The 13,592-nt window shown below is 42.0% G+C and overlaps 1 protein-coding gene across 2 annotated transcripts in view; it reads right to left on the bottom strand.

The window, feature by feature from the left end:
* LSAMP (limbic system associated membrane protein) overlaps positions 1–13,592 on the bottom strand; it is a 446,642-nt gene that overhangs the window by 421,460 nt on the left and 11,590 nt on the right. The window lies entirely within an intron of this gene.

Here is a 13,592-nt window from a genome sequence, read left to right as displayed (position 1 = left end):
CCCTCTTTTGATAACCAATGTGGAAACCACAAATGAAAAGCAACACAGAGAAGTTACATATTTTTATTATCATCCCACCCATTTTTGTTAGCCCATCTGTCTCATGGATGTATCCAACACTAACAGCCAGAAGTGGAGAGGAAGCTAAGAGGGACCCCTGCATGTGTTATTTTGCCTAAGGCCAGAACAGGAGATCAACCTGCAGGAGGGGAATGAAGGAAATGTCATTAAAGGCCAGAGAATTCATATGAATCATGATTCCATATGGGTCTTAAATTCAAGAGCAGTGGGAGAATACAAATGCCACGTTATTGGATGCCACATAGGTCTGTAAAGTATCTAAGTAAATAGACAAAAAGGCAGGTTGATAAACAGGAAAACCCTAAACTATCTACATATTGTGATAACAAGGTAACTCTGTGCACACAACCACCACTAGCAACTAACAATTTCTTTTTATCTTTAAGTACAACCTTCCCAGAATATTCACTTTCACAAAATGAATGGAAATTGGACATAGTTATGCAGGTGCGTTTGCACAGATGCCATTTATCCCAATGGGGGCTTACATAACAGGAATTATGTCTCCTTTACACCTAGTGGTGAAAACAGAAGAAACCAACTTTCAGAAAAGCTCCTTGCATCGCATAATTTGCACCATATCTTTCTGGATGGTTTTATCCTTCTCTCGTGAAGAAGACAGCTGCCTCTGCACCTTTCTCTAACTGCTATTCAATCCTGCATTTATACAGCAGTAGCTAAAAGCCAGCAGCTGGGATTAAGGAGCTGATGGCTCAACACCTGACGAGGTGACGCCCCTCTGTCATTTTTAATGCAGGGCACAGGCCTAGCAGGTCTTGGGGCTTAGCTACAGATTGAACCAAAATAACCACATCAGACATACTTTGCAGAGTTATTTCAGTTCCAGTTGTCATTACGATAGGTGATGCTTTGGTGTCGTTATATTAATTAAGCTGGAAAGGAATTGCCTTCATTTCACTTTTTGAAAGAGTGCTCTTGTTACACCTCCATGCAAGCTTGAACCAAAATACCTCAGGGTGTGAGTTAATATGACTGATTCGTTACTGCAGTTGCTGTAACTTTGTAGACTCATCAGTTCCCTTTGTGAGAAATATACCTAAGTGCTGGCAATCAGCTCAAGCAAAGCAAGTGGCTGAATCATCCACCCCCAGCAAAGGAGTTTGCAGGGATGCTTGATCTTGTTATCCCAAACCTCTGGAAAGGACTTGTAGGCAGAATGAACTTTCCTGCTTCCATGATCTTCTCTAGCATCCAGAGATAAAACTGGCCCCAAGGAAATATTTTGCAGGGAGGAGAAAAAGAAGGGTCTGCCTTTCACTCTGCCTACGTCTAACAAATCAGCAAATGGCTCTCTCTGTGTCCTCTATTATCTATTAGAGCTGAGATACTTCCCTCAATTCAGTGAGCCCTCTTGATGCCATCAGCCAGTTTGTGGGGTAGCATGGAAGCCACTATGGCTGGGAAGGAGAGGCAATCCTCCTGAAAGTTATCCGTGGCGTCCTACACCTCACATGGCCTGGTGGTACAGGATGGTGACCTCCTTCAAAAGTAAAGGCCACCATCCATTTTGACTGGCCCCTTTCCTCCTTTGCTCTTTAGGGGAAACCTTTCCCAGCCCTCACTCTCTCCCTCACTCTGTTTAGACGCTCCCACTGAGGTGTGAATTGCTTGCTAGCTAAGAGGGCCAGAAGGAATTTTACTCCCAACCACAATTAACCTTATTTTGGTAGATTTCACCTTTCTCTCAGCAAGAGTTTTGTTAGACCTTCTCTCACAGGTTGTGTAAGCACAGATCCATTTAGGTCAGTTTGCCATTTAGCTATAGCTAATCAATTATTAGATTCTACTATACAATCTTCAGAAGACAACTGAAGGCAGCCCTGTATAGGGCAGTTTTTAACGTTTAATGTTTTATTATTTTTTTGTATATACTGGAAGCCACACAGAGTGGCTGGGGAAACCCAATCAGATGGGTGGGGTACAAATAATAAAATTGTTGTTGTTGTTTCCACATACTGACATGCTTAAATATGCACAACTTGGAGTGAGCACCAGGTGCAAGATTAAAAATAAAATAAATGTTTAGCACAACCTTGTAAAGCCTGTTTGGAGAAATGTTGTTGGAGAAATCAGGAGTCCAGTGTAATGGCTTCTTGCCAATGCTAGTCAATGCTGCACTAAGCTCTCTCCCATGAGCTGTTTCCCAAACAGAAGCAGAGGCACAAGTGTGCTCATTAGTCAGTTGTTGCAGGCACATCTTGTACGTAGGGCCTCTGCCCCTGGCATTGCCCCTGGGTTCTCAAGGTCTCAGCCATAGAAAACCTGACAATCCTCATGAAGGCTTGATAGCTGCTGGATCCCCTACCAAACAAGTAGCTAATCAAGAAGAAGCATCCTCTCAGCTTCTGTCCTCAGTATTGAGCAAATGGACTATCTACAGCTGCACCATTATTGCAAATTGAGCTCTACAGCCCCACACCCATACATGTGAAGGAGACAGGGCAGGAAGAACCCTGGTTCATATGTCCAGGCGTGGATGGTGCTGAAATGGCATTAGTGGAGTATTTTATTTAGTTATAATATTTGCATACCACAACAATAGAAGAGCAACAACCAGAACAACCACAACCACACACAAAACCTATTTAAAATACAGCACACTGAAACAGACCACAAACAAAACAGCTTATGGAAGATCAGTAAAAGTACTTAGAATGCCTGGCTGAACTGAGATGTCTTTGCCAAAAATACAACAGTGTTGGAGCATGTGTTTTACATGAAAAAGGTCCCAGGTTGAATCCGTGCCATCTGTAGACAGCACTAGGAGAGATTCCTGTCTGAAATGTGAGAGAGCTGCTGCAAATCAGGTAGGCTACCAATGGTCTTAATGGGCATAAGGCAGTTACCTATGTTTCTAATGTTGGTGCCAGGTGTATCTCTTTTGGGGAATAAATTCTGCAACTTGTGTTGTGACCAAGTTCCCTTTTTTTACTAGGCAGGGAGACTCCAGGATGGACTGGGTTCTCTGTATGATTAGACAGAGACTTGGTTTGCAAAACAAAAGACAGAAAGGATTTAAATGGGGGGGGGGTCTGTCATATGACACATACGAAGCCAGGTGCTCAAGGTGAAGGCCAAGTATATACTGGTAGTTATCTGCATGGTTGAGAAGAGAGGCTCACTCCATTCTTTCACCACAAGTTGTGCCCCCAGATGAAAGCATGAACTGGGCCACACAGGCTCCTGAGCAGCAGGAAAACGTTTCTCTCTCTCTCGTCTCTTTCCAAACAGCATACAAACTTCAGCATGCAAAGGGGAAAAAACCCCAAAACAATAAGAAGCCTTCCCGGGTTCCCACATGTACAGTGAGGATTTGTACACTATTATTCTTTTCCTTTTTGCTTGCTGTACAAATTTGTAGCTTCTTTATTTCCCTCCAGGCAGTGACAAACCTATATTTAAGCTGCAGCTAGAGAATCATATTACATAATATAGGAGAACCTACCAGAGACAAATTTTCAACCACCCTGGATTTTCATACAAAACCCCCCAAATCATTAAAAAAGGAAGATTTTTTTCATGAGACAACAACCTGTTCAGCATTCTAACTTATGCAAAACTAAGCTTCACAAAAATGTAAGAGAGAGGCATGGCCTAATTCAGATTACCTACAATTTCTCCACGTAAAAATTCTGGTTTTTAGAGAGCACTGTACAGAAAATGAATAAAGTAAGGAATCCAAACAATACATTCAACAGTATAAGGGACTGGACAAGGTTTTTTAGAAATATGATCAGGGTACAGTGGTACTTTGGGTTAAGAACTTAATTCGTTCTGGAGGTCCGTTCTTAATCTGAAACTGTTCTTAACCTGAGTTACCACTTTAGCTAATGGGACCTCCCGCTGTCGCCATGCCGCCACCGCACGATTTCTGTTCTCATCCTGAAGCAAAGTTCTTAACCCAAGGTACTATTTCTGGGTTATCAGGGTCTGTAACCTGAAGCACCTGTAATCTGAGGTACCACTGTATCTTGTTAAATAAAGCTAGAGAGAAGATGTATGAGTTTCAGATTCAGAGGCTTTAACGTATCCTCTTCCTAAAATTTTTATGTAGTATATTCCTCTAAAAAAAAGTGATGATGGTGAACTGTAGGGTATAGGTTTTCTTTTTTTAAATGCCCCTGTAGATACAGCAAGTGGAACTGTCTGCTAGGCTCACAGCATCCTTGTTGCAATGCTAGAAGAACAGCAGAGCAATCAAACAAAAGTTTGAATGGGTTTTGCAAGGTTAACAGATCAGAGGGAAAGAGAGTTTGTGTGAGAAATGGCAGTGAGCTGCAGACAGCATCTTTCCCCCTAAGATGAAAATTGCTGGCTCATGAAATAGCAGGTGGAAATATTGAGACGGTCCAAAAATTTCATTCCCACCTCCTCATTTCTCTTTCAGTAGTCGGGCAGAGAGAGAGGAAAAGATGGAAATGAAATGTTTAGGGGCTTGTTTAGAGGACAGTTATCTGCTACTCTGAAAAGATCAGCTGTGTCACCAAGTTGCATAACTGAATCTTTCACGCTCTGGCTAAAAGGGCCGGGATTAAGCACAGTGCAATGCAGAGTGCTAATAATAATAATAATAATAATAATAATAATAATACCCAACCCAACAGCAGCAGCAAGCTAGTTGGCCCTAGTCCTGGATTTTATCTATCACTAGGAATCCCATTGATCTCTTCTCCTGACACAGCAGAGGTGTGTGAATAATTTTCTGCTGCATAATCGTTCAGTGAATTGTTTCCTTCTTCTACTTGGAACAATGCTTACAGGCAGCCGGCCATTTCCTCGGACTGATTCAATCTCTGAATTCACTCAACATAATTGTTGGAAGTGGTGATTCCCCCCTCCCACTTCTTTAACAATGGCACGCCATTCACTGTGATTATGGGATGTTCAATATTCTAGCTGTGTTGGTTAGCTTCGGTTGCTTGCATTTAGGGTCACCACCTGGCCTATTTTAAACTTGCCAGGCTTTTCTTTTCTTATCGGCAACTTTTTGTAACCTTAAACTTAAAGGTAAGCTACAGGCAATAAAAAAATTTACATATATATGAGCGATGACATTATTTTTCTTCCTTTTGCCTTTAGGAAAGATGGCAAAAGTATATCATAGTCTTCTGTTTCCTGACTGGCCAAGTGTTAACAATTTTTTACCAGGTCTGCTATGAAATCTACTGAACCCAATGGAAATACATCAATTGCCTAGAATAGGGCTGGAACAGAGATCAGAGACATAATCAAGAAGAGGGTGTTAAGGGAGTCCCTGGAGCTGTGACTCCATCAGGGAAAAGAAACAAATAAGGGCTTTAAAATTATTAACCTTTCCTTTTCTGGAGGCTCACAGGCCCTGCCTGAGGCATTGTTCCTATTAAAATCAGGCTACCAGAACATTGGCTGGGTGCAGTGTTTGGAAGGCAATTTTCTCTTGTCACATTCACATAAAATAATTGTGTGTGCAATCCAAGTTGTGATCAGAGCCACATCTTGTTCATTTAATTGCCTCAGTTACAGGAATGCAATGGTAAGGAAACTATCACCCAGCACCACACCAAAATAAATACATAAGCAACACAGTGCCAGTCATTATTGGAAAGTGTTTACGTTCATGTGGGTGCATTTGTGTGCGTGCATATGAATGCGTGGTGCCAGCTGCAGAAGACACGGATTGTTTACTCATCTATTGATAGTTTTAAAATGTGATTTCCATGAGCATTAGTCAAGTTAAAAAACTGAGTTGCTCAATTATTCCGATGCAAAAAATAAAAATAAAAAGGCAACAAGCAGAAGCTTACAAAAGAAACACAGCTGCAGCCAAAGTGAGTTCATTTTTATATTGGAGCAAATATTCACAGAACATGGGTTATTTTGTAGAATTTGTCCCACTCTAATAACAGGCTCTGAGCAAATAATATGAATAGCAGCAATCTATAGTACACAGTTACATATTTGAGGTATGGCACGTGCTAGCTTTGGTAAGCTCTCTGCTGTTTTATACTAGCGAAAGGCCCGTCATTATGACAAGTGAGGTGTGTATGAGGGAGGGACTGTCTATTAGAGGGATCCCTGGAGTGCTTGTAGGTGCAGGGCACCATGAATGAATGGCAACCATTTAGTAATAAAGGGATGAAGCAATCCAGGTTCTAAATTCACCCTCTGTTCCCGTGATCCCAGTATTTGGAGTGGGGATTTGGTATGCCCCTTCTCAGCTGTCCCTGATTGCAACCCATTTACTTTGTCTCAAAGAATTCAACAGCTTTTTAAAATGTGATCCTGCAGTACAGATAAAATCCTGGGAACTGACTTGTTATATAATACTAGGTAACATTCCATGTTTGACAGGCAGGAGAACAGTTAAGAGATGGAGAGATCTAGCTTTCTTCCCCACAATGTCTTCAGAAAGAAAGAAGGTGAATTGCTCTCAAAATGGTTCCCCTCTCAATGATGGCTACTGACAGGATCGATGAGCATAAGAGATGGTGGGCAGGATTTGGTTTCACCATAGAATGGGCCCTAAGTGTAGCACTTTACTTTTCCACATAGGAATTAAGAGGACCAGTTTGTAGATTCCCTTATATGGAATAAAGCAATGTACTCTGGGGCAATGCTGGAATAGGTGCTAAACCTGTCATATTTCCTGGTGACTCCCGCCATTTGCAATGAAACCAACTTCTATCAGCCTAGCCATATTCTGGGCACTGTCTCTTAGTCACATCAGGTGTTTTTGATAACTGGGTTGGTAGGTGAATGAGCATCTAGATGTTGTTATCTGTCATCTGTAATGTTGGTTTCAGCCAACATGGCCAATGGTCAAAGTTGCAGTCCACAATATCTGGAGAGCACTACAAAGGTTACCCCTGCAGTACAGCATAGTATTTACCTTTCATAGAATCACAGCATTATCATTGAGTAGCCGTGTTCTCAGAGCTATATGTTTGCCAAATTTCATCAGATAGCCATACTCTAGAGCTTTGTGTTTACACATTTTATGACTGACATTGAGGTCTGATTCATAGCACCAAACAGCAACATGCAACATCAGTGCTCCTGTATTACAACTGGACAAACACTGAATTAGCTGTGTTTGCCTGTAGATAATGTCCAGGAGTGCTGGACTAGAATGTATGGACCCATGTTCAAAACTCCACTGTGAAGTTCCCTGCCACTAACTCTTAGCCTAATCTACCTAATAAATTGATATCGCCTCATATCTTTTATGCACAAGTGGCTTTATATATTATGGATCTTGCTACCTATTCCTAGTCATGTTCTCTGAGAGCTGAGAATTGGTTCTGATGATAGTCCCCTGTGGCTTACTTGCACACAAAATAGCTCAAGCAATAATGCTACTTGCATGAGCAGTCTAACATGGAAACTATGTGCACACATGAGATTGCAGTTTTTTCTGCTTGCAGTAAAGAAGGAGCAATTTGATGTTCTAGTTCATGACAGAGGAGTGGTACTCATGCATGAGTTTGTTCCTTACATGAGTAGACTGCTTGTCCAGCTGAGCTATGGAGTGTGTTGCAAAGTCTCATAACATTATATAATTATAACTCATGATTATGTGGCTCCTGGCTACTCCCTGGTAAGCCGACACAGGACTGCAGTATAAGTTTGCAAAAGGCTGTTTAATTCTTGTCTCATCTTATCTTCCACAACAGTGCTGAGTACAACACACAATTGCTGTTTCCCGTCTTACAAGGACAGACATATTTTGTATTAGCTGTGGCAAGGTAGAAATCTGAACCCAGGCCTGATTACTGTGATCTGGTAAGGGTTCAAAACCAGAAAATGTGTTAACTGAACTAAATAGGAATAATTATGATCCTTGGCTTTGTGTTACAGAAACACAACATACTTGTAAACAGCAGTACAATCTATTTGCAGCATTAACACTGCATACCTCTGTTTCCTCAGCTTGCTGTACTACCCATGCTAAGTAGCTAAATGGGCTTACACAGCATTAGCATAGCATTTTATTACTTCTCATTTCTATAGTACGTCCATGCATGAAGTATTTTATTATTCTTACTGCATTTCTGCTCCCAGCAACCTGCATGAAGTAGGTGAGGCTGTGAGAGGGTGATTTGCCCAAGGCCATCCTGGGAGCTTTATGACTGAGCAGGGATTTGTAACTAGATCTCTAGCACTCAAACCCAACACGTGATACTTAGAGATGCACCCCAACTTTTATATAACAGGACCTTTTTAGAAGGCACTGTTAACAACACACACGTGAAGACTTGGGTTGGAGTTGTCCTAAAGTGAGTTATACTTTCTGTCTTCCACAAGAAATTGTCACTGGCGCTGCTTGATTTTGTTTTGCTTCCCACTTACCCACTCCTTTCCACAGTTCTCTTTCATTTATATCCTTGAACTTCAGACACATTGGGGCAGGAGGGGGAGAGAGAGAAAGAATGCCATACCACACCAGAGAGACTCAGCTGAAGCCCCAAAGACAGGAGCTGTTTGCGCTGCTGCTTCTTTCTCCATAAATACAGCTGAGACTATGACTGGGTAATTGGCTAAGTGCCTGTCAGCTTAATAACAGAGAGGGAGAGGGAGATTTGTACTTACTATTCAAAGCCATGGATGCTTCCTGCCAGTGGATTTCAACATGGGTTTTGTTTTGCTAGGTTAGCAGAGAGTGAACGGACACAGGGTTCCAAGGAGTTGTCTCCCCTGCCCTGTTCACACAAGGATTGGTGTGGAAAAGCACAGGAGGAAACAGACAATGTGGAAAACAGTAGAATTCACCCAGACCTTATGCAGTCATCTGGCACAGTTCAAGCTAGCCAGGCAATCCTAAAGGCATCACTGCTTCCCCTAGATCAGGCATGGCCAAATTCGGCCCTCCAGCTGTTTTGGGACTACAACTCCCATCATCCCTAGTTAACAGGACCAGTGGTCAGGGATGATGGGAACTGTAGTCCCAAAACAGTTGGAGGGCCAAGTTTGGCCATGCCTGCCCTAGATGAAGGTGGCCCAACTTTTCATAAGAAGTGGGCTGCAAGAATACTTTGATATGGAACCCGTGGGCTGCACACTGCCTTGTTGTGTGGAGGGGGCGTGGGAAGGAGGCCAACATTAGAGGGGGCCCCCCAGCCTTTGCACTGCCTTCCAAATGCTGGCTAAGTGGGTCACTAGGCTTTGGAAAGGATGTGTGAGGCTCTGGCAGAGTCCTAGAGCCCTCCCCCTCTTTCCCAAGATGGAGGACTCTAGGACCCTGTCAGAGCCCTCACATCTCCTTTCCAGAGCCCAGTACTTCACTTACCCAGCTTTGGGAAGGTGGTATGAGGGAGGGGAGGGGTGTGAATGGTTGCTGAGGGTCACCAAACAAAGGCCTTGAGGGCCATATGTTGGACCACCAATGGTAGCCAAGAGTATATGGCTGCCAGCATTTGATTTTGGAGATAACATGAACTGTCTTGGGTTCTGTCTTGGGCCCGGTCTTATTCAACATCTTTATCAACGACTTGGATGATGGACTCAAGGGCATCCTGATCAAATTTGCAGATGACACCAAACTGGGAGGGGTGGCTAACACCCCAGAGGACAGGATCACACTTCAAAACGACCTTGACAGATTAGAGAACTGGGCCAAAACAAACAAGATGAATTTTAACAGGGAGAAATGTAAAGTATTGCACTTGGGCAAAAAAAAATGAGAGGCACAAATACAAGATGGGTGACACCTGGCTTGAGAGCAGTACATGTGAAAAGGATCTAGGAGTCTTGGTTGACCACAAACTTGACATGAGCCAACAGTGTGACGCGGCAGCTAAAAAAGCCAATGCAATTCTGGGCTGCATCAATAGGAGTATAGCATCTAGATCAAGGGAAGTAATAGTGCCACTGTATTCTGCTCTGGTCAGACCTCACCTGGAGTACTGTGTCCAGTTCTGGGCACCACAGTTCAAGAAGGACACTGACAAACTGGAACGTGTCTAGAGGAGGGCAACCAAAATGGTCAAAGGCCTGGAAACGATGCCTTATGAGGAACGGCTAAGGGAGCTGGGCATGTTTAGCCTGGAGAAGAGGAGGTTAAGGGGTGATATGATAGCCATGTTCAAATATATAAAAGGATGTCACATAGAGGAGGGAGAAAGGTTGTTTTCTGCTGCTCCAGAGAAGCGGACACGGAGCAATGGATCCAAACTACAAGAAAGAAGATTCCACCTAAACATTAGGAAGAACTTCCTGACAGTAAGAGCTGTTCGACAGTGGAATTTGCTGACAAGGAGTGTGGTGGAGTCTCCTTCTTTGGAGGTCTTTAAGCAGAGGCTTGACAACCATATGTCAGGAGTGCTCTGATGGTGTTTCCTGCTTGGCGGGGGGTTGGACTCGATGGCCCTTGTGGTCTCTTCCAACTCTATGATTCTATGATTCTATGAACTTTTTCTAACTGAAGGCACCATGCTCTCTGAATTAGAAACCAGCAAGAGCATTTTTTTACACAAAAAGTATAGTCTCTTATACTATAAAGATTGGTCCTGAGTAAAAGATAGTATAGAATGGTATACAGGTGGCAATTAAATGTTTATTAACTTTTATTTAAAACTGATTGGTGTTATGCATATGTGTCTGATAAATTACATCAGAACAGATTGCTCATTGGGGTTAAAGGGGAGATACAACACAGATGCTATTTTAAGAAAAACTAATTTGAGGCCATTCTTGTCCTCAGGACCCATCTGTAAAGTATAGGAGAGACAGTTTCAGATGCTCTTCAGAAACCTTGCATGGCTATATCAATTTTAATGCCAACTAAGTAGGGAAACATATGGTACTTTGTAGCAAATTGAAGTGTGTATGCAGACTCAGGGGAGCAGGTTGAACCAACACAATCTGACAGTTTCTCCTCCACCACTTTCTTTAACGTAAGTTATAGATTTGATATTATAATACTGTATGTATATCAATCAGTAAAGTCTTATTTTGTTCTTTTCCCATGCAAGTGTCACCTGTGATTTGTTAATCCACCTATACAGGCCCCTACAAGCATATAGTTTGCATTGATATGTACATCATTACGTGCCTATATTCCAAATTCCAGGCAGGTACCCTTTGCAACTCTCCTCCATTACCAAGTATTTTACAAGTTTCTCTCCTGCCAGGGTTGTATATTTTGCAGCATCCTGTCTCCCTAGGTGTATATATCTAAAGTTTCGGTACTGTATTAAGAATACGTAAGATACCAGCAAAAATATGTAGCAGTATCTCTATTTTTTACTCCTTGAAGTCTGCACAACAGAGCTTACAAGGGCTTTCTCCTTTTCTCTTCTGTGAAAATATACATGGATTTCCCCCATAGTGCTCACAAATGCTTCATCCTGAGGGTGGCTTCATAAATTCAGATTTTGGTATGACAATTGCTGGAAAAACTAGGTATTTTAGTGTTTCTTTGGATGTTCAGGCATGTTGTTGTTGGTTCTGCATATTCTCAGAGATGTAGTTTTCCCTGCATCATATACTCAGATGTACCTCCTCAAATTCTTGTGGACAAAGAGAGCATGATTTATAGACATTTTGTAAAGAAAAACAGCATTCTTCATTTCAGAACATATAGCAGTTTCTTCTACCCACTGATCTGCTGTGTTTGACTTGTCTTTTCTTGAGGGATACTTGAAGCTCCTTAGTTTGTTTCTTATCCCCTTGTTCTTTTCATCCAAAACCCAACAGGAAAAAAATGTGGGTTCCCTAAAGGGATAGCTAGGGGAAAGAAGAGGCTTATGATAGCTTAATGTAGCCAGCAGAAGGTTCTTATAGGAATATTTCCTGTTCCGTTCTTCCCTGTTGGATAGAAAGTCTGGTGCATCCCTGGTATAACCCATCTGGATTCATCCTGACCTTGTCGACTCCACCTTCAAGGTGCTCACATTCTGTCACATTTCCATTCTGAAGCACTATGGAGAGAATATTGTTTCTACATATCTATGCATCACTGTTTCATGGTGCTGTTTCATACTCTATATTTTTGAGATGTAAAGGTATTTGAAGTGTATGCCTAAAAATGGAACATGTGAATGCAACAATCACATTTACCACAAAGGTTCACTCATCAGAGAGTCATATTTTGCTACAGCTCCCACTTGAGAGCACATTTGATAGCAAACTTGGGGGGTTGCCTTTTTATGTTGAAATGGCCTTGAGTTTACATTGCATTTTGTACAGATTGAAGGGAAACAACATTAATGGCTGTGTTGCCTTCTGCTCACCTGTGAAGTTCAGCTGCATATAAATGCTGCATTTAGTGGGTTGCATCACGGTGTGAATAGGTCTCCCGAACACCGGTAGGCTTTAAGCATTTATTAAGAAACCATCCTTACTGAGAAAAGGGCTTACTTGCATTTTGACAGTCAATAAAACAGTAGGGTAATAATCTTGGTTTGAGGGGTGGGAGCTCCACTATTCCATTCAATAACAACAATGCTTTTTTTGTAGTCGTGTCAGTAAATTTAAACCGCTTTATAGCCTGAACATGTATACAGCCAATCTTTAATGAAATGCTCTCCACTGCATTTTCCTGTTATAAACTGTATGCTAATAAAAGCTATAATCTATGCAGCTCTCACTTTTCCTTTATCTGGATTGTGCAGGACACAAACTTTGTTTTAATGCCATGTTGCTGTTCAGCTTGAAGAATCTTTATCCACATGCGCAGTTCCAAAATATCAATAAAATATCTGAAGGCCAAAAAGCATTGCATTTGTGTTATTACTGGAAATTTAATCCAAGTCCTTCTTTCCTGGAAGGCACGCTTGCAACTTTTATAAAATGAATGCCTTTGGGCTGAAATTTCTTGGTCACATTCTTCTTCAATTATAATATTTGTTGCAATTAAAAGCAGGCCATTTATTCTTATGTACAGTCAATGTTGCTCTTCATTTTGTCTCCTCACCTAATTTTTAAAACGATCGTATAATTTAAACAAAACGTCTTAACATGCACATTGACTTGATCCTCTTTGCTATGAACCATCTTTTGGTAGGTACTAAACAATGCCATATATCTATATAATCTTAATCCTATGCGCACTGGAAGGCAACCTTAAGGAATAAGTAGTGAATAAAAGAGAAAAGAGCAGGCTATTTTCATCCTCCCTCCCCACAACTTCTGGCTAATCTGTGATAGCAGGCAATTGGCAAAGCCTTAGCAACTGCCACAGACCAATGATGCTAAATGGCAAATGATGAGACTGAGGAAGAAGGTCAGTTTGCTGCTTATTGGGGCTCTGCTCTCTAAAGAGGCTGCTAACCTTCCAGAGGCTCCATATATAAGTAGTCGACAATGGGGAGGGTAGGTTTGCATTGCTTACCTAACATCCATTGATGCACCCCATCTCCTCACCCCTCCTCTCCCTCTTGATAACTGGCAGTCACTCCAGCCATTGGGAAGCACAGTTAGTCCCCACCCCACCAACTGCTATTGCACCATAAGAGCCTCACTCTTGCTCCTGGCAGACAAAAAAAGAAGAAGCACAAATGGAGACTTGAGTT

Source organism: Podarcis raffonei, chromosome 4 (assembly GCF_027172205.1).
Source record: "Podarcis raffonei isolate rPodRaf1 chromosome 4, rPodRaf1.pri, whole genome shotgun sequence".
NCBI classification, from domain to species: Eukaryota; Metazoa; Chordata; class Lepidosauria; order Squamata; family Lacertidae; genus Podarcis; species Podarcis raffonei.
The sequence above is the reverse complement of the archived record's forward strand: the minus strand, read 5'-3'. Positions and strand labels throughout refer to the sequence as shown.